The sequence below is a fragment of the Pristis pectinata genome, chromosome 4, assembly GCF_009764475.1.
Source record: "Pristis pectinata isolate sPriPec2 chromosome 4, sPriPec2.1.pri, whole genome shotgun sequence".
Lineage (NCBI taxonomy): Eukaryota > Metazoa > Chordata > Chondrichthyes > Rhinopristiformes > Pristidae > Pristis > Pristis pectinata.
The window spans coordinates 119,397,716-119,419,410 of record NC_067408.1 but is presented as its reverse complement, the minus strand read 5'-3'; the positions used below and the strand labels follow the sequence as shown (position 1 = coordinate 119,419,410).

At 47.6% G+C, this 21,695-nt stretch overlaps 1 protein-coding gene across 4 annotated transcripts in view; it reads right to left on the bottom strand.

Annotated features, from left to right (window-relative positions):
- gbe1b (glucan (1,4-alpha-), branching enzyme 1b) overlaps positions 1-21,695 on the bottom strand; it is a 394,510-nt gene that overhangs the window by 248,122 nt on the left and 124,693 nt on the right. The window lies entirely within an intron of this gene.

The following is a 21,695-nucleotide window of genomic DNA, read 5'->3' as shown; positions in this document are numbered from 1 at the left end:
AGGTGAAGGGACCTGCCCATCAGAGAGTGTGTGTGTGTGGGAGTGTGGGGGTGTGTGTGTGTGTGGGGGGGGGGGTGTGTGTGGGGGGTGTGTGTGTGTGTGGGGGGGGGGGGTGTGTGTGGGGGTGTGTGTGTGTGTGGGGGTGTGTGTGTGTGTGTGGGGGTGTGTGTGTGGGGGGGGTGTGTGGGGGTGTGTGTGTGGGGGGGGGTGTGCGTGTGTGTGTGTGGGGGGGGTGTGTGTGGGGGGGTGTGTGTGTGGGGGGGGGGGGTGTGTGCGTGTGAGCGTGCGCAGGATAAGAAAAACTGAGCCAACATCATATGAACTGAGAAAGATCACAAGACAAAGAAGCAGAAGTAGGCCATTCGGCCCATCGAAAGAAAGAGAAGTAAGTTAGTCTAGGTAAACAGAAAATGTGGGTGAAACCAAGAAGATGTCTCTGATCGAGTGAGCATGTGGCAGGAGGGATAAGGTACTATGGCTGTGTAAACCCTAAACATGAAGGGCTTGTTTCTGTGTTGTAATACCCTTTGACCTTGCCTGTACAACCTTACAACCTTTCCTCAAGACACACCACCCATCCCAGGTAATCACCCAGCTTCGAGGGTGACCAATGCTGTACACGGTGCTCCAGATATGGTCTCACCAGTGCTTTTCACTGTGTGTTTCGATGTACATATGACCAATAAAGATATCTTACCTTATATAACTGAAGAATCACCTCCCTACCTTGGTATTCAGTTCCTCTTGGAATAAACAATTAGATTCTATTAGCTTTCTGAATTAGCTGGTGTACATGCACTAGCCTTTTGTGAATCACACACTGGGGACCCGAGACCCCTCTTCAATCTCGGAGCTCTGTTATCTCTTGCCCTTTTGATAAAACCTTTTCACTCTTCCTGCCAAAACAGACAATTTCACACTATCCCACATCAGAATCCTCTTGCCAGCTTTGCCCACTCACTGAAACATTGGCACACCACACAGTAAATCTTGCCAACCAGAAAAAGACCCTTTTGTGCCTACTCTCTGCTTCCTGCCAGCCAACCTTCTACCCTCCTGTCATATTACCTCCTTCAACAGTAACTTTTAGTTTCCACAATTACCTTTGATGCAGCTCCTTAGCAAATGCCTTCCGCAGATCTCAGTACATCCACTGGATCCCTGCACCTGCAGCTCACGTTACATCTTCAACTGGTCAAACATTTCACAAAATCATGTTGACTTCACCAGATTACCTTAAATTTTATTTAAGTGTCTTGTTACAACATCTTTAAGAATAGCTTTGAACATTTTTCCCGAGGATAAATATTAAGCTGACTGACCTACAGTTTCCTGCTTTTGGTCTCCTCCAGCTTGAAAAAAATGCTATTTTTTAATCCAACCAAACCTTCCAGCAATTTTCAATTCTCCCACCAGCCACTTCTTTTAAGATTCCACGATAAAGTCCATCAGGACCGGGACACTTGTCAGCCTGCAGCTCAGTACCACTGACCTGGTGACTGTTACTTTCCCCAAGTTCCTTCCTACCTTTCAATTCCTGATTTACAGCTACTTCTGGGATGTACCTGTAGCCTTTCAAGTGAAGACTGATGCAAAATACCTGCATATTCCACCTGTCATCTCCTTGTTTTCCCACTTTCTGCAGGTCAGTGATTTATGAGGATTTGCCGGGAGAGGCAGTGAGGAAAGATTCCTTCCCTGGAACAGATGAGGCTCAGTGGAAACTTAATTGAGGTGCATAGAAATATTAGGGGCTGAGAAAGAAAAAGAAAGGACCTGATGAAGGGTTCTGAGGGTCTTAAACCTGAAACGTTAACAATTACTCTCTCCACAGATGCTGCCTGGCCTGCTGTGTACGTCTAGCATTTTCTGTTTCCGTTTCAGATTTCCAGCATCTGCAGTTTCTTGAATTTAAAAGAGGGTGAATCACTTGGCTGAGGGGGATTGTACTACAGGCCTCCCAACAGTCAGCAGGAGATAGGGCAAATATGTAGGCAAATCACAGGAATACATGCACACTTATATAATGTCTCCACATATTCCAGCCCCGCTAATATTTCAGGAATGTATGCAGCATTCTTTCCAAGGATAATTACCTTTCCTAGCCCACAGTGCTCCATGCTACACGGTGCATTCTAGGAACAATTTCACCTGCAATTTGCTAAACTGTAGCAAAGCCTCCTTCCTGACATTACAATACAGGAGGCTGCCATTTGGTCCATTAGGTTGATGCCAGCTCCCAGCAGACCAGGCTCATTAGTCCCATCCACTCTCTTATTTTCCTATAGTCTAGTAACATATTCTCTTTAGAACACAGAACAGTACAGCACAATACAGGCCCTTCGGCCCACAATGTTGTGCCGACCTTTCACATGCCCATGCCCTTTGCCACTCACCTACACCAAGGGGTAGTTTACAGTGGCCAAATTACCTACCAGCACATCTTTGGGAGGTGGGAGGAAACCCAATCGGTCACAGAGAATGTGCAAACTGGAGCTCTGAGGCAGCAGCCCTAACCACTGCACCACCATGCCCTTCATACTTTTTGTTACTAACTACTATACTTATATAGTCGGTGTATGCATAGGATCCCTCCAAGCCACCAAAGTTCAGAGCTCGACACTTTTTACAGAGCAGATGGCAGAGAAGCGTCCAAAGCCAGCAACGTTGGGAGCAGCAGAAGAGGCATGGTGGCAGCAGAGAGCTGCAGTTACAGGAGCACCAGCTGTCAGTTCCAAACGCCAGCAAGCTGAATCAGAGACAAGAAGGTTGTCTTCTTGGTGAGTTAGCAGTCTGCATTTTCATGTACAGGGACAGGAATTTTAATAGGTAGGGGTCTGAATTCTTAGTGTTAGGGGTCTGATTTTAAATGTGTAAAGGATCTAAATATTTAATATTTTAATATTTAATATTTTAATATTTAATATTCAAGGGTTTGAATCATAGCATGCATGGAGGTCTGAGATATTTGGTTTTATAACGGCTGTGAGGAGTGTCCTGTTTGAGGTGCAGTGATCTGGACCACAGCATGTGGGGGAGGTGCTGCTTCAGCACCCTGTCCTTCCTGCACACTCACCTTTATTGGGAACATTGGCAGAGTTACAGGTGCTCGCCAAGCCGCTGGGTTTCAGAGATGCTTGCAATGATTCAGAAAGATTCTCTCATAAATATGGAAATTTTATCGAAGGCATTGATTTTGTTGGATTACTGTGTGCTCACTCATGGTTTCATCTAATCCAAAGCCCATTCAATCATGATCAGCTGCATGTTCACTCTTTCACCTCTGCTTATGTAGATAGGTACAATAGGTGGCATGGGCCTGATGGGCTGAAGGGCCTCCTCCTGTGCTGTGTGGCTGAAGTGACCCACTACTTGTTACAACTAGACACTCTCAAGCAAGACTTTCTGGACAACTTTTCAATCCAAAATATTCAACAACATCAGCAGGGTGTTTCGGCAAATTGGTTACCGATGAGCCAAGCACCAATGCCAATATATTTCTGTGGTGATGCTCCTAAACCATTGACTTCTCCTGCAGTCACCAGCAGGACACCAGGATGTTCACTACCTTTCCTTCTCTAAAGCCAGTTAAACACTTGGTCTCCAAGCACCGAGAATGAAGCTGCGTTGCTTGGTATTTACAATCACAATCCCCCCAAGCACCCTAAAACTGGAGGCATCATTACCATTTCACAGACTGATACCCAAATGACTAAAAAGTTTGTTCTAGCTATTGCCTGATTTTAGAAGGCATCTTCTTAACAGATTAGCAAGTCACTCAGCTTCCTGCTGTCAGTTTTGCCAACAAAACGAAAATGCACCACATTTGAAGTATTTGTAGGACGCCAATCAAGACAACGCAGGGCGAGCCCTCCATGAACTGCAGGCTCCTTGTTCACTGGGCAATGCATCACGAGCACCTGTGAGAAGTTAATGAGACCAGAAGCTTCTCAAAAATGGTTGGGATAGTTCATAAACACAACGGGGTTTTCACAGTCTGTTAGACACTCCTTAAGCTGAACTCTTAGCATCAAACCACTGCCTGATTGTGCGGCTGAGACATATACTTTAAAAACAAAAGCGACACACAGAGCACATGCTTCACCTCTTTGTTTCCTACACAATGGCATTGCAATTAATAGATTAAAAATGTAACGTTAACTGGTAGAGAGCAGGCTTCATAGATGTAGGGTCATCGCCACAACACTGGGTGCACTGACGTGGGTGGTTTGATAATAAGTGGGAGCTCTGCTCTCAGCCTCCCAGTGTGAGACTGGAAGCAAACACAATCAGACCAGCACACACGCAAATCTGCGTCAGTGAACCCCGAATACAATTAGACTGCATCCCCAGGACGAGACAGTACAATCTTCAGCTGCTGTGTTAATTTATGTAAGTTTACCCAAAGGTTAATTAGGCTTGGGAGAAGGAGGCAGTGAGAGAGCAAGCACGACTTTCTGCTGGAATTTTTCTCTGTTTCTCACCCCATCTAAAACTGGCAATAACTGGGAGACTGCTTGGCTGGCACTGGTCACCAGCTGGCACCACACCTTACTGGCCACTCAATGCGAGAACTCACAAGGTGCCTAACATGGCTGAAGCCAATCCTGAGCTCACCAGAGTGCCTGGGAGCGGTTTTTCCAACGGCAATCACTACTCAGCAACTGGCAGACCAAGGAATGTGAATTATCCCTCCAAGACATGGGCTGTTTCCATTCCAGACCACTCCACTACCAACCGTTGGCTCAGCACAAACCCAGCCAGGAGGCTGCCTGACATACAAGATGCACAGAAAGATATTGGTAATGATTCTTTGACTGGATGTGGTGTCAGTAGCAAGGGCAGCACCTGCACCTGCTTGGCTCATGGACTGAGGGCTTCTTGGGTCTCAGCTCGAGACCAGTCCAGAATGGGACAGGAATTCTGCCCATGGAGAGCATTAGTGAACCACATAGGTTTCTATAAAAATCAGGAGCTTAATGATCACAATAGCGGAAAGCAGCTTTTCATTCTTGAATTTTCTTCATCTAATTATGAGAACTTAAATTCCCCAGCTGCAGTGGTGAGGTGGTGGTACTGATTATTAGAGATAGAGTTGTACAGCATGAAACAGGCCCTTCGGCCCACCGTGTCCATGCCAACCACCATGCCTATCTACACTAACCCCACTTGCCTGCATTAATTGCATGTCCCTCTGTGCTCTGCTTGTTCAACTACCGGTTCAGATGCCTCTTAAATGTTGTTCCTGTCCCTACCTCCACCACCCCCTCTGGCAGCTCGTTCCAGATACCAGCTACTCTGTGTGTGAAACATTTACCCCTCAGATCCCCTTTAAACCTCCTCTCTCTCACCTTAATCCTATGCCCTCCAGTTTTAGACATCCCTACCATGGGAAACAGACTCTGGCTATTTACCCTATCTATGCCGCTCATTATGTTATCTACCTCTGTCATATCACCTCTCAGCCTCCTTCGCTCCAGGAAAACAGACCCAGCCTGTCCAAGTTCTGCTTGTAACTCAAGCCCTTTGCCCTTGGCAATATCCTTGTGAATCTTTTCTGTACCCTCTCGAGCTTTATCACACTGTTCCTGCAGTGTGGTGACCAGAACTGCACACATTAGCCCAAATGCTGAAGAGAGATCCAGGGTCAAACCTGCAGGGATGTTACAGAGATGGGAGGTAGAGTGGGGTTCACCTCTGAACGATGGGCAAACAGTCACGCTTCGATTTCAAGGTGAGCAACTCACTCAAGGGTTCGAGGCAGGGCAGTGTGAACAGTTGTGGTACCACCAGAAATGGATCTCCCAGAGCAGCAGTTCAGGACTGAGTGATGGTCTGGTGTGAGTGACCAATCTGGGCCATTCCTCATGTTTCTCCCGGGAGAGGTGGCCACATCTTCCCCGAGGTTAAAGCTCAACGTTGGGATCAGTTGCCAGGTTGCTGCTGGTGAAGTCTGCAGGCAACCAACTGGTATACTATGGATAGCTGGGGTTGTCATTAGTTTCCCAGGGCTTAGAGCGTGCTCTGGTAGGGACTGCAGGGTTTCACACTGGTGTATGGAGGCATTTAAGGAACTAATTTATGGGTGTGCTTCATAGGTTGGCAGCTGGTGGGCTTTGTTAAGGAGGAGGTGTTCTCTGTGGGCTGGTGCAGAAAGCCACTCCAACTACACTGGTGTGAGGGCTCCAAGGATGAAGCCCATCTTCCCGGAGATGGACAGCTACAATAGTCTGAGCTAGATGGAGCAGCAGGGCTCTGTTGTTGGGCTGGCAGGGACAAGCAGCACACAGAACGTTGGCTCTGGAGCTGCAAGTGGATCCTGCTTGTCTCCATGAGGTTCACACTCATCTTGACCTTCACTCCAACATTCTAGAGGTGTTGCCACTAAACTGAAGCCAAGAGCAATGCCAAGGTATCCAGTGGGCCGTGGATGAGTAAGTGGCCGGACACAGAGCTGGATGGCACACATTCCCAGCGCTCCGGTTCGGATGAAGGTTGCCAGCTGTTGGTTGAAGTCTGCCTTTTCTGAAGCAGGTTTGCAGAGAATATAAATTTGTGTTTTCAAAATGTCCTGAAGATACCCAAACCTGGAAAGCAGCAAAGGCACCCACTATCCACTAGAGTCATAGAAACAGGCCCTTCGGCCCAACTCGTCCATACCAACCAAGATGCCCATCTAAGCTAGACCCATTTGCCTGCCTTTGGCCCATATCCCTCTAAACATTTCCTATCCACGTACCTGTCAAAGTGTGAAAGTGAAGTGACAGTACATTCAGGGTTTTCAATACCATCAGGGGAAAAAATTCTTCCCTAAACCCCTCTGAACCTCTTACCTTAACTCTATACCCTCTACACTTCTGCTCAGGGAAAAGTTTCTGACTATCTGCCCTATTGATCCCCCCTCATCATTTTGTACACTGCTATCAGATCCCTCCTCCACCTCTCCACTTCAAGGCTTGTTCTGGTGAATCTCCTGTGCCCCCTCTCCAGCACCATCACATCATATGTGCAACCAGAAATGCAGATAGTACTGCAGCTGTGGCCTACCCAAGGTTCAGAATCATATTGCATGAAACAGGCCATTCAGTCCAATCAGTAGGCACCCTCCCATAGTAACCTCATCGCTCAGTGCTTGGTCCAGAGCCCTCTATACTAGGTTGATTCAAGTGCTCATCTGAACACTTCTTAAATGTTGTTAGTGAGGTCCCAGAGGACTGGAGAGTAGCAAATGTTGTGCCTTTGTTCAAGAAGGGAAATAGGGATAATCCAGGTAACTATAGGCCAGTGAGCCTCAGTGGTAGCAAAGCTATTGGAGAGAATACTGAGGGATAGGATTTATGCCCATTTGGACAGTCAGCATGGCTTTGTGCGGGGCAGGCCATGCTTTAGAAACTTGATTGGGATTTTTGAGGAGGTGATAAAGGAGCTTTATGAGGGTAAGGCAGTGGATCTTATCTACATGGAGTTTAGTAAGGCATTTGATCCAGGGTGAATTGCAAGTTTGGATTCAGAACTGGCTTGCCCATAGGCGACAGAGAGAAGGGTGGAAGGCTGTTATTCTGGCTGGAGGTCCGTGACCAGTGGTGTTCCGCAAGGATCGGTGCTTGGACCTCTGTTGTTTGTGACATACTGTATATCAATGATCTGGGTGAAAATGTGGATCGGTGGATTAGCAACATTTCAGGTGACACCAAGATTGGTGGAGTTGCAGACAGTGTAAAGGACTAACAAAGAATGCAGTGGAATATAGATCAGCTACAGATATGGGCAGAGAAGTGGCAGATGGCATTTACTCTGGGCGAGTGTGAGGTGTTGTACTTTGGGAAGTCAAATGAAAGGTGAAACTATACAGTTAAAGGTAGACCCCTTAGTAGCATTGAGGTACAGAGGGATCTTGGGTTCAGATCCATAGTTGACTGAAAGTGGCTACACAAGTGGATAAGGTGGTAAAGACAGTGTATGGCATGCTTGCCTTCATTGGTAGGGGGTTTGAGTAGAAGAGTAAGGAAGTCATGCTGCAGCTATATAAAATTTTAGTCAGACCACACTTGAAGTATTGCGTGCAGTTCTGGTCGGCCCATTATAGGAAGGACATGGAGACCGTGGAAAGGGTGCAGAAGAGGTTTACCAGGATGCTGCCTGGATTAGAGGGTATGAGCTATAAGGAGAGGTTGGACAAACTTGCGTTGTTCTCCCTGGAGCATTGGAGGCTGAGGGGAGACCTGGTAGAGTTTTTAAAATTATGAGAGGCATAGACAGGGTAGACAGTCAGAACCTGTTCCCCAGGGTAGAAATTCAAGGTGATAGAAGAGCAAATGATGGAAATCTGGAGTCCAAGACAAACCTCTTTCCCAAATCCCACTGTTACCTTTTCTTTCTTCAAATGCCAACAAACTCATCAAGTATTCCTAAAGTGCTTTGACAAGTTCCCATTAATACTGGGTCACAGGTTGACAGGCAGGATTCTATCAAGCCACTTGTGATGGAGAATGGAAAGATCACAATTCCATGGGCGGCATGGTAGCGTAGCAGTTAGCGCGATGCTATTACGGCGCCAGCGATCGGGGTTCAATTCCCGTCGCTGTCTGTAAGGAGTTTGTACGTTCTCCCGTGTCTGCGTGGGTTTCCTCCGGATGCTCCGGTTCCCTCCCACATTCTAAAGACGTACGGGTAGGTTAATATGGGTTTAAAATGGGCGGCGCGGACTCGTTGGGCCGGAAGGGCCTGTTACCACGCCGTAAACAAAAAGGTAGAAATGTCAACCTCCAGAGGACATGCTTTTAAGGATAGAGGGGGAATGTTTAAAGGCTACATTGGGGGTGGGGGCAATGTTTTTTTCACACAGAGAGTGGTAGGTGCCTGGAATGGGGTACTAGGGCTAGTGGTGGAAGCAGGCAGTTTGGTGGAGTTTAAGAGGCGATTAGATAGACACATGAATACGAAGGGAATGGAGGGATGTGGATGATACACAGGAGGAGGGCGTTTAGTATAAATTGGCATCAAGATCGGCACAATATCAAGGGCCGAATGGCCTGTTCAGTGCTGGACTGTTCTATGTTCTAATCCAGCTTCAACCAATCTCTCGGGCAGTATGTTCCAGGTACTCACCACTCTCTGGGTGAAGAAGGTCCCTCTCAGATCCCTTCCCCTAATCCTATGTCCTCCAGCTTAACCTACCTCTGATATGGAGAAACGTTTCCTGCAGTCTACCCTAGCTGTACCCTTCAATTTCATAAACCTCAAGCACGTCCCCTCTTGACCTCCTGCACTCCAAGGAGAACAGACCTAGCTGAGGTGTACAAGGTTATACACTGTGCCGGTGCACATTTCCGCTGCTGAAGGGATCCCAGTTTGAACTGCCAAGTCTGTTCTTAATTATTGTAGGATCATAAACAAGCTCTTTGGCCCACCGTGACCATGCCGACCAGCAAGTACCTATCGACACTAGTCTCATTCGCTGGCATTTGGTACCTAGCCTTCTGTGCCTTGATGATTGAAAGCTGCGATGGCCTCTGCTTCTGCCACCCCCTCAGGTCGTGTGTTCCACACTGGAGTGCCACACAACGTGACAGAACGTAGAACAGTACAGGAACTGGCCCTTCGGCCCACCATGTTGTGCCAAACTAACTAAACCCCCAACTACACTAATCCCGTCTGCCTGCACAATGTCCATATCCCTCCATTCTCTGCACATTCATGCGCCTATCTAAGAGCCTCTTAAACACCTCTATCATATCTGCCTCCACAAATGTCCTCAGTGTGAAGATGGACTTTGCCTGCACGAGGACTGTGAGGAGATTATTTCTACCAACACTCTCCTGGACAAACGAGTTTGGGCCACAGGTTTATCCCTGATGCTGGTTCACACACAACCTGCCACAGACTCAGTTTGGCAGCTTTGTCCTTCGGGACTTAGCCAGCTCAGTCTGTGGAGCTGCCACCAAGGTGACGGACATTCTGTGTCCTCAGTGCTTCCCAGTGTTGTCCAATGTGGAGCGGCATTGATTCATCTCTCTCCACAGATGCTGCCTGACCAGGTGAATGCTCCCAGCATTTTCGGTTGTTAGTTCAGATTTTCAATATCTGCAATTTACAGAGTCCAAAGCTGTTTCAAGTTGGGACATGGGTGCCAACATTGTATTGCAAGACCCCAAGAACAGCAAGACTCAACTATCTCCTGTCACCATGGATACTGTGAAGAGTCCTAGGGAGGGACGGTCACTCAGGGAGTCCAGGGAAGGGATGGTCACTCGGGGATTCCAGGGGAGGGACGGTCATTCAAAGACCCCTAGTTCCCATTCAGCCAGTGCTAGCTCCTTAAACGATGTTACCGGTGGTGTCCGTGTGAGACCAGCCCAGGCCAAGGATGGAGCCCAGTGTCCAGGCCCCAGGCCCCGGAACTGGATGGACATCAAGGGGGGAATGGGTTCTCAGTGCTGGACTTCAGTGGCAGCCCCCACACTCCTCACCGTCACCACACGGCAAAGGGCTTCAGATGGACTGGGATAAGGTCTCTGCTGCTCCTTTGGAGCTGTCCTGAGGATTGCTGCCCAGCTCCTACAGGAAAAGCTAGCCCTGCATTTCAGTGCCATATTTCCCTGTGACAAAGACGGAGGCCATTTGGCTCATCAAGTCAATGCCAGCTCTGAGAGCAATCCCAAGAGCCCCATTTCTCAGTAACCTACTCCCTTTCACATGCCACCAACCCTCCCTCCCCCCAATGCCCCAAGGGTAATGGGGTTGGAGCAATCCATCGCAGCTGATCCACCCACCAACACACACAGCTTGGCATGTGGGCGGAAACAGGAGCACCAGGGAAACACACTGGTCACAGGGAGAACGTGCAAACTCCACACAGACAGCGCTGGAGGCCAGGAGCGGACCTGGTGACTGGAGCTGTGAGGCAGCAGCTCTACCAGCGGGGCCAGTGTGCCTCTGTCAAAGGCCAGGTGCAGGCATGGGAGGTTCAGGGAGGGAGCTGCTGAGGTTTGGCAGCTGGAGGCTCCAGTGGTAAAATGATTCACAGAATGGTGACAGCACGGAATGAGGCCATTCTGTCCATTGAGTCAGTACAGGCTCTGTGGAAGAGCAATCCAGCTTATTCCAGCCCCTTGCCCTCCCCCCAGAGACCCGCAACTTCCTTCCCTTCACACGTTTATCCAGCTCCTTTCTGAACTCTACACCTTCTGCCATCACTTCTCCCATTGGTACCACTCCTTGCTTCTTAACAACCACCCAAGAGATGGGAGCTGTAACTGATGAAATTTAATTTCAAACTTATTTCATTCCTTGAATTTAAATTCCCCAGCTGCCACAGAAGAAATCAAACTCCAAAGCCCAGAACCCTCACTACTCCTCCAGTGACTTAGTTACTAGGTTACCACACTCCAGGGATGTGCACTGCTGGAGTTACAGAGACAGCACAGATAAGAAATTACAATCACTTCACATTAAGAGAATGCAGAAAGCTACAATTTGGGTATTTCCTGAAGAGCCAACCCCATAGGTCCTCTGCTGAAACTGAGCCAGCACATGAAGGGCAATGGAGCCAGCAACTGACAGAGCCTCATCTCTGTCAACGAGAAGTCCTCACTGATGAGCAGACACCCCCAACCGGTGCAGGTGCTCCCCTTGCCAGTTGACATTTCCCTGAGTTAGCATTTTCACTGTTAATATACGTTTTCAACTATTTCAGCAGTCACAGCTCAGTGAATGTCTCCTTAAATATTCACAGCTTTAACAGTCGGCTTTCAGTGTCCTTGTGAACTACTGTGGAAAGTGATTAGCAGCACACGTGATTAACACATGACAGTCCATTCAGCCACAGATTTGTGCCTGCATTTCTCACACATCTTTTTACCCAAGCAGTGTGCCCTTAAGTGCATTCCCCCCCCCCCCCATACATTGATGCTGCTTGCTGCATCGTAAACCCTGAGGCTGCAAGTTGCATATTGTCACCTGTCTCAGTTTTAGCAGTGTTCAGGGCTGACTGAATGCAGTATGTAGGCACTGTAGACTTGGGTGAGTAAGGTTAAAACAATGTGCTCCATAACCAAATTTAAATCAACTGCATTCATTTAATTAAGGCAGGCATGGCAGGGCAGGTGATGTGCTTCAGCTGTAGTACATGGGAGCGAATGGAAACCACTGGGATCCGTTGTGACCACATTTGTCGTCTCTGCAACTCCAAAAACTTGGGCTCATGACGGGGGAAAAAGTGAGCTGTTCCGATGGGAGAGGCTGCACCTGAATCAGGCTGGGACCTAATGTACTGGCATAACTGGATAACCAGGGCAGGGGACAAGGATTAAACTAAGTCATTGGGGAGCATTTCCCAAGAAGGTTAAAGAGAATAATAAAGGCAAGTGAAGTTATACTGGGGAATAAGGAAATGGCAGAGAAAGTAAACAAATACTCGGCACCTATCGTCACGGGAGACGCAGAAAACGTAGAAATGGTGAAGCACAACTCCAGAGCAAGTAAAACGCTGGATGCATTTAGCATCGATCAAAAAAACATAACTAAGAAACAAACAGGACTAAGAGTGGATAAGTCTCCAGGACCTGACGACCTGTATCCCAAAGTTTTGGAGGCGGCGGCTGTGGAGACAGTGGATGTCATCTCCCAAAATTCCAGAGTCTAGGATAGTTCCCACAGATTGGAAGGTAGCAACCATTCAAGAAAGGGTGGAGAAAGCAGTGAACTACAGACCAAACAGCCTGACACCAACAGGAGGGAAAATGCTGGAAGTAGGAACTTGTAATAGGATTGGGTAGAGTTAACATGGATTTGTGAGAGAGAAAATCGGTTAAGAGTTAAGGTTGTAACTCAGAATAGGTATGGAGAAGCAGCAGGCATGGTGCATTTTAAGTTTGATAAGGTACTGCACTGGATTTTATTAAATAAAAATCAGAGCAGAGAGTTGGGGGAATGTACTGGTGGGGACTGAGGATTGGTTACAGAAAGTTTTCAGATGGCGTGCCATGGGGATCCACACTGGGCTCCAGCTGTTCACAATATAGATCAGTGACTCAGATGTGGCCACTAACTGCCATGTACCCAATTTGGGCATGGTACCAAGCTGGAAGGAAGTGTGGGTTGTGAGGAGGATGCAGGGGAGGTTCCAAGGGATGGAGACGGAAGGGTGGGGGGGGGGGGGGGGGGGGGTGGTGAACGAGCAAAAATAAAGCAGATGGAATAATGTGAAAAGTGAGATCATCTACTGATAGAAAAACTTAAAATGACAGAGTAATTGTTAAATGGTGAGAGATGAAAGGTTTCGGTGTTCAGAGGGACCAGGGCATCTTTGTAGATGAACCAGCATAAGGGAACATGCTGGTGTAACAGGCAATTAGCAAGGCAAACAGTACATTGACCTTTATGGCAAGAAGGTCTGAGTGTAAGAATAGTCACCTTAATGCAGCATACAGAGCCCCAGAGAGACTGTACCTGGAATACTGAGTTTATCCCAGTCTTTCTACCTGATCAGTGTTATACTTGTGATGGAAAAAGTTCAATTACTTTAATTCCTGGGATAGGAACTTGTCCTATGAGGAGAGATTAAGCAGAATGGAACTATACACTGGTCAGCAACAAACGATCTGCCGGAGGAACTCAGTGGATGAGGCATCATCTGTGGGAGGAAAGGAATTGTCGACATTTCGGGTTGAAACCCTGCAATCAGGGCTGAGAGTGGAGAGGGGAGGTGGCCAGTTTAAAGAGGAGAGGGGGAGGGGTGAGACAGGTGGGTGGTGGACTGAGGAGGGGTGTAAGATGATGGGCAGGTAGAACCAGGTAGGGGAGGGGAGGGGAGCGGGGGTACAGTTGAGAGACAGTGGCAGGAGGGGTGTGTGAAAGTTGGAGGCAGCTGCTGGTGGGGGATCAGCAGGAACACAAGGGGCTGCCAGTGCTGGACCCTGGTCAGAAGGAGTTGAGAACGGGAACCATTAGGGGAGAGGTGTATGGCAGGTGGAACCAGAACCAAATGGGGGGGGAGGTCGGGGGGGTGGGGAGGTGGCAGGGAACCTGTGGGTTAACTGTGTGTATAGTAGGTGGATGGAACAAGGAGGGGAGGGGGATGAAGATGGGTAATGGGGGGGGGGGGGGCAGAGAGGGGAGGGAGGGGTTGAAGGAAAGGGGACTGAAATGGTAGGACGAGGATTGGAGGGGGGAGGGAAGGAGGGAAAGAACCACTGAAGGGGAGGGGTACCTAAAATCGGAAAACTCAATGTATATGCCATTGGGTTGTACCTAGCTGGAACATGAGGGGTTGGTCCTCCAGTTTGTGTTAGGCCTCACCCTGGCAGTAGAGAAGGCCAAGGATGGACAGGTCAGTGTGGAACACGAAGGGGAATTGAAATGGCATGTATCTGGAGGCTCAGGCTGGCCATTGCAGACCAAGCAAAGGTGCTCTGCAAAACCGTCACCCAGTCTGCGCTTGGTCTCGCCGATGTAGATGAGGCCACATCGGGAGCAGCGGATGCAGGAGACGAGGGTGGAGGAGGTGCACGTGGACCTTTGCCTCACCTGGAGGGGCTGTTCAGGTCCCTGGATGGTGGTGAGGGAGGTGGTGTAGGGACAGGTTGTACACCTCCTACAGCTGCAGGAGCAAGTGCCAGGGGTGAGGGAGACAGGAATGGGGAGGGTTGAGCGGACCAGAGAGTCACGGAGGGAGTGGTCCCTGCAGAAGGCGGAAAGGGGTGGGGAAGAGTAGATGTGGCTGGTGGTAGGATCTTGTTGCAGCTGGCGAAAATGATGAAGGATGATATGTTGGATGTCGAGGCTCACAGGGTGAAAGGTGAAGATTTAGGGAACGTGTCTCCACGATACTCCTGTCAGTTTGGAAGATTGGGGGGTGATCTGATTGAAACATACAAAATTCTTCAGGGATTGACAGGGTAGACACAGGGGTGATGTTGCCTCTGGCTAAGAGTCTAGAACCAGGCAGCAGAGTCTCAAAAGGTGGACATTCCGGAAGAGATGAGGAGAAATTTAATCACTCAGAGGATGGGGAATCTTCGGAAATCTCTACCAAGAAAGCTTTAGATGCTCAATAACAGATTTTCTGGACAGAGGTCAATAGATTTTTGGGTATTAACGAAATCAAGAGATCTAGGATTGGTACAGAAAGCAGTAGTGAGGTGAGAGATCAGCCATGAATTAACTGCTAGGCAAAGCAAGCAGTTTGGGTCAAACCACCTACTACTGCTTCTATTTCTTATGTTCTGAGGAAACTAGATCTCCTGTGGAATGTGCTCTGGAATCACTGCAATGAATTTACATTTGCACCTTTCCCAATGCCTCCAGATCCAGTCCTTCACATTACAGAAGATCAGAAATGTACAATGCCCTTGCAGTGCTCTGAACAAGGTTCATGGAGACCTCAGTTCTGCACAGATCTCTGCAAAGGTCAAACAATGGTTAACTGAAGGAAAATTTACCATTCTTGTTCCACTGAAAGTGTGGGGCAAGTGTCAAGTCTGAATGTGGGCATCAAAACAGAATGAGCGTTCAGTTACTTTTCAATCTGAAATTGGCAGGGATTTCAAATCTCACCTGGAGCAACTCAACAAATTGCTTCTGTCCAGTCACATTTAATAACAATCACCCAATGATGCTCAAAGCAGAATCTGAAGAGGAGGAGCAGACAACTGACGGCACAGGGGATTTGGTGTGGAGGGGAGCAGGGGTGTGGAGATGATGAGGTGGGTGCTACACAAACACAGAACAATTTCACCAGCTGAAGCAAAACATATGCTGCCTTTTAGTTTGTTTGTTTTGCTGTGCAGAGCTCGAGGCGGGGAAAACTATGAGCTGGCAAAATCAGCAGAGCAACAGGCTCACCAAGTCAAGTTACAACACCAAAATTAAAGAGTCAGGCCATCATGGGGCTTCATTTGGCAAGATATTTGCTGCATTGTCCATAAAAATATACCAGCGGCAGTAAATTTTATAGGAGACTTTACCAGGAGTACAGAGTCAGCCTCTTCTAAAAGGGGATGTTCACGCTATAGAGGGAGTGCAGCAAAGGTTCACTGGACTGAGTCCTGGGATGGTGGGTTGGCCATGAGTGGTTGAGTAGACCAGGACTGTATTCTCTGGGGTTTAGAAGAATGAGAGGAGATCTCATTGAAACCTAAGGGCTCAGCAGGGTGGATGCAGAGAAGATACTTCCCCTGGTAGAGGACCCAAGAACCAGGGTCAAGTCTCAGAGCAAGGCACAGAAAATTTAGAATTGAGATGAGAGATTGCTTCAGCTACAAGATGGCGAATCTTTGGGCTTCTCTACCCCACAGGGCTGCGGAGGCTCCGGCGTTGTGTTCATTCAAAGAGCGGTTGATTGATTTCTGGGTCATTAGGAAAATGAGGAGTGTGCAGGAAAATAGTGCTGAGCTAAATGGTCAGTGGCAGAACAGTTCGAGAGGCCAAACGGTTTATTCCTGCTCCGTTTCACGTGTCATCCTTCACCACAAAGTCACATCTTACAAATCTGATCGGATTTTGAAGCCACTGAGAGACTGGCTGAGGGACAGCCCACAGTCACGGAGGAATAAAACTCCCAGAATGCTTTGATTACATGTAGCGCGATAGATTTCACTCCAGTTAAACCTCTGATTTTAGATGGTCAGATCTTGGACTGGATAGAGGATGAAGGGAGACAAAGGCAGAAAGGAGAGCAAGATGGATTCCATTCTGTTTGGAGAGTAGCTGCTGGCAGTGAAGTATGGAGATCCGTGCAGGGGCCACGAAGCTTTTGTTTTATAAATTATTTAATGTTATGGCCGCAACATGTGTATGTCTTATGAGGATAGGTTGAGTAAGCTGGGGCTTTTCTCTTTGGAGAGAAGGAGGATGAGAGGTGACTTGATAGAGGTGTACAAGATGATAAGAGGCATAGATCGAGTAGACAGTCAGAGACTTTTTCCCAGGGTGACAATGGCTAACACGAGGGAACATAATTTTGAGGTGATTGGAGGAAGATCCTGTGTAAGGGGGATATCAGGGGCAAGTTCTTTTACACAGAGAGTGGAGGGTGCGTGGAACGCACTGCCTGCAGAGGTTGTGGGGGCAGATACATTAGGGACATTTAAGAGACCCTTAGATAGACACATGAATGATAGAAAAATAGGGGGCTATGTGGGAGGGAAGGGTTAGATAGATCTTAGAGCAGGATAAAATGTCAGCACAACATTGTGGGCCGACGGGCCTGTACTATGCTGTAGTGTTCTATGTTCTATGTTGGCATTGTGAATGTTGCTTGACTGTTTTTGGGCAGATTTTAGTATGAGAGTATTTGGTTCATGATTGACAGGTGATAAGTTGGAAAAGTGTTTTGCTGTAGCAATCAAATATTCAGCATGCATACACTCTTCAAGGAAAAGTATTGAAGGTGAGAATTCTGGTGCTCGGAACTCAAAAGGTTCACAAGGAGAACCGTAAGCAATCAGTAGAGTGAATGGAGTGCAGGGCTGCACTCACGGGACAGTGTGGACTCTGCACTTCTGAGCAGCTGAGACCTTGGGATGATCGGATGGGGTTGGCAACTTGGTTTTGGTATTGGTTTATTATTATTGTCACTTGTACCGAGGTACAGTGAAAAGCTTGTCTTACAAACCGATCATACAGGTCAATTCATTACACAGTGCAGTTACATTGGGTTAGTACAGAGTGCATTGATGTAGTACAGGTAAAAACAATAACAGTACAGAGTAAAGTGTCACAGCTACAGAGAAAGTGCAGTGCAATAAGGTGCAAGGTCACAACAAGGTAGATCGTGAGGTCATAGTCCATCTCAGTGTATAAGGGAACCGTTCAATAGTCTTATCACAGTGGGGTAGAAGCTGTCCTTAAGTCTGGTGGTACGTGCCCTCAGCCTCCTGTATCTTCTACCCAATGGAAAAGGAGAGAAGAGAGAATGTCCCGGGTGGGTGGGGTCTTTGATTATGCTGGCTGCTACACCAAGACAACGAGAGGTAAAGACAGAGTCCAAGGAGGGGAGGCTGGTGTCCGTGATGCGCTGGGCTGTGTCCACAACTCTCTGCAGCTTCTTGCAGCCCTGGGCAGAGCAGTTGCCATACCAAGCCGTGATAAATCCAGATAGGATGCTTTCTATGGGGCATCAATAAAAGTTGGTGAGAGTCAAAGGGACAAACCAAATTTCTTTCGCTTCAACTTAGCGAAGGGAATAGATTGCGTTCTGGTTTGTTTCAATTAAGTGGGTCAGAGGAGACCAGAGTTTATGAATGACTGTAGCCTAGCAGTGGTAAAGCTGTCAGCAGCTGAGTCTTCTCCCAGGGAACAATGGATCAAGCTGTGAGATCGTGAGGCGGAGGCTGAACCTTTGAATCCCTTCAGGGAAGCATCAGGCCAGTTTGTGGCAGTGATCACTTCCTACGCAGTGAGGCTGAAGACGAGCAGTGAAGTTAGGAAACTGGGAAGGTGAGGAGAACGTTCTCTGTGGCTGAGTCCAAGCCCCAGACGCTGTCCTGCCAGCCAACTGCCAGGGTTATCGACATCTCCTTGTGACGGGAAAGTGAAATACCCAACTGTCCTGATCCAATATGGGAACCAACCATGTAGATCGCGCAAAGGAGGTCCTGCTGAAGGAGTGTAAGCATTGCAGCCCAATTTAAGAGTCAGAACCACAAACTGACTTTGCTTCAATAAGATCACGGTGCTGAATTCATAGCTCAGAGACTATTGCGAGAAAAATGGGTCTCAATTCATGGGGCTCAGGCATTAGTAGAGATAGAGCCTGCTGTTCTTGGGATAAGCTTCTATTGAATCAAGCAAGGACCCAAAGTCTTAGTAAATCAACAACTAAAACAGATAAGGCTTCAAAATATAGTGAGGTATAGGAGGATGTGATGCATGGCGCGGGTCCAATGAAGGAAATTTTAGAAATGTAAAGAGAAAGGTCGAGATGAAGCAGGGTAATGTTAACCAGTGTCTGTCAGGAAGGGACAGTGCCTCTCATTATTTTATATATCAGGTTGCCCCTCAGCCTCCAATACTCTGAAGTCCACCTCTCTTTATAGCAATACTCTCTAATCCAGGGAACCTCTTCTGCATCCTTCCTGTAATGCAGTGATCAGAGCTGCACACAGTACTCCAAATGTGGCCTTAGCAAAGTTTCAACCAACTGCTGCATGACTTCTTGACTTTTATACGTAAATCAAACACAGAATTGATCACAGACTTCTTCCAAAAAATGAAATTGATTATACACCTGTCATTTTACTGAGCTTGCTGCCCAAGCAATTGGCAGGAAAAAGACAACGGCACTTTTTTCAGGAAAGGTTGGTCTAATAGTAACAGAGACACCGAGGAGCAGATCAGGAGGCAGATTTTGGTAAGGTGCAAAAATAACAGGGTTGTTGTCATGGGTGATTTCAACTTCCCTGATAATGATTGGCACCTCCTTTAGTGCAAAAGGTTTGGATGGGGCGGAATTTGTTAGGTGTGTCCAGGAAGGATTCCTGACACAGTATGTGGACAGGCCGACTAGAAGAGAGGCCATACTGGACCTGGTGCTAGGCAATGAACCTGATCAGGTTTCAGATCTCTCGGTGGGAGAGCATTTTGGAGACAGTGACCATAACTCTTTGACCTTTACCATAGCCTTGGAGAGGGATAGGAGCAGACGATATGGGAAAGTATTTAACTAGGGGAGCGGGAATTGTGATGCTATTAGGCAGGAACTTGGGAGTGTAAACTGGGAGCAGATGTACTCAGGGAAATGCACAATGGAAATGTGGAGGTTGTTCAGAGATCACTTGCAGGGGTTCTGGATAGGTTTGTCCCATTGCGGCAGGAAGAGGATGGTAGAGTGAAGGAACCATAGTTGATAAGAGATGTGGAATACCTAGTGAGGAGGAAGAAACAAGCTTACTTAAGGTTTAGGAAGCAAGGATCAGACAGGGCTCTAGAGAATTACAGGGTAGCCAGGAAGGAGCTTTAGAATGGACTTAGGAGAGTGAGAAGGGGCCATGAGAAGGCCTTGGTGAGTAGGATTAAGGAAAACCCTAAGATGTTCTTCTCATATGTGAAGAACAGGAGGGTAGGACTGATTCGGGATAGAGGAGGAAACATCTGCCTGGAGTTAGACAAGGTAGGGGAGGTCCTTAAGAATACTTTGCTTCAGTATTCACCTGTGAGAGACACCTTGATATTTGTGAGGACAGCGTAAAACAGGCTGATGAGCTAGAATATGTCAGTGTTAAGGAGGAGGATGTGCTGGAACTTTTGAAAAACATTAGGATAGATAAGTCCCCCAGGCCAGACAGGCTATATCCCAGGATACTAGGGGAAGCGAGGGAAGAGATTTCTGAGCCCTTGGCAATGATATTTGCATCCTCACTGGCCACATGAGTAGTGCCAGATGATTGGAGGGTGGCAAATGTTATTCCTTTGTTCAAGAAAGGGAGTAGAGATAACCCTGGGAAATATAGACCAGTGACTCTTACTTCAGTGGTGGGCAAATTATTGGAAAAGATTCTTACGACAGGATTTATGAGCATTTGGAGAAGTATAGTCTGATTAGGGACAGTCAGCATGGCTTTGTGAGGGGCAGGTCATGCCTCATGAGCCTGACTGAATTCTTTGAGGATGTGACAAAGCACATTGATGAAGGTAGAGCAGTGGATGTGGTGTATATGGACTTTAGTAAGGCGTTTGATAAGTTATCGCATGATAGGGTCATTTAGAAGGTCGAGAGGAATGGGATCCAGGGAAACTTGGCTGTGTGGGTTTGGAATTGGCTTGCCAATAGAAGGCAGAGGGTGGTTATAGATGGAGCATATTCTGCCTGGAGGTCGGTAACCAGTGGTGTTCTGCAGGGATCTGTTCTGGAACCCCTGCTCTTTGTGATTTTCATAAATGACTTGGATGATGATGTGGAAGGGTGGGTTAGTAAGTTTGTAGATGACACAAAGGTTGGTGGTGTTGTGGATAGTGTAGACAGTTATTGAGGGTTACCACGAGACATTGATAGGATGCAGAGCTGGGCTGAGAAGTGGCAGATGGAGTTCAACCTGGATAATTGTGAAGCGATTCACTTTGAAAGGTCGAATTTTGAAAGCAGAATACAAGGTTTATGGCAGGACTCTTAGCAATGTGGAGGAACAGAGGGATCTTGGGGACTCTGGGTTGCTCCGCAGGTCGATAGGGTTGTTAGGAAGGCGTATGGTGTGTTGGCCTTCATTAGTCGGGGTATTGAGTTCAAGAGCCACCAGGTAATGTTGCAGCTCTATAGAACTCTGGTTAGACCACACTTGGAGTATTGTGTTCCGTTCTGGTCACCTCATTATAGGAAGGACGTGGAAGCTTTAGGGAGGGTGCAGAGGAGATTTACCAGGATGCTGCCTGGATTGGAGAGCATGACTTATGAGGATAGGTTGAGTGAGCTAGGGCTTTTCTCTTTGGAGCGAAGGAGGATGAGAGGTGACCTGATAGATGTGTACAAGATGATAAGAGGCATAGATCAAATGGACAGTCAGAGACTTCTTCCCAGGGCGACAATGGCTAACACAAGGGGACACAATTTTAAGGTGATTGGAGGAAGGTATAAGGGGGATGCCAGAGGTAAGTTTTTTTTACATAGAGAGAGGTGGGTGCATGGAATGCACTGCCAGGGGTGCTGGCAGAGGGACATTAGGGACATTTAAGAGACTCTTAGATGGGCACATGAATGATAG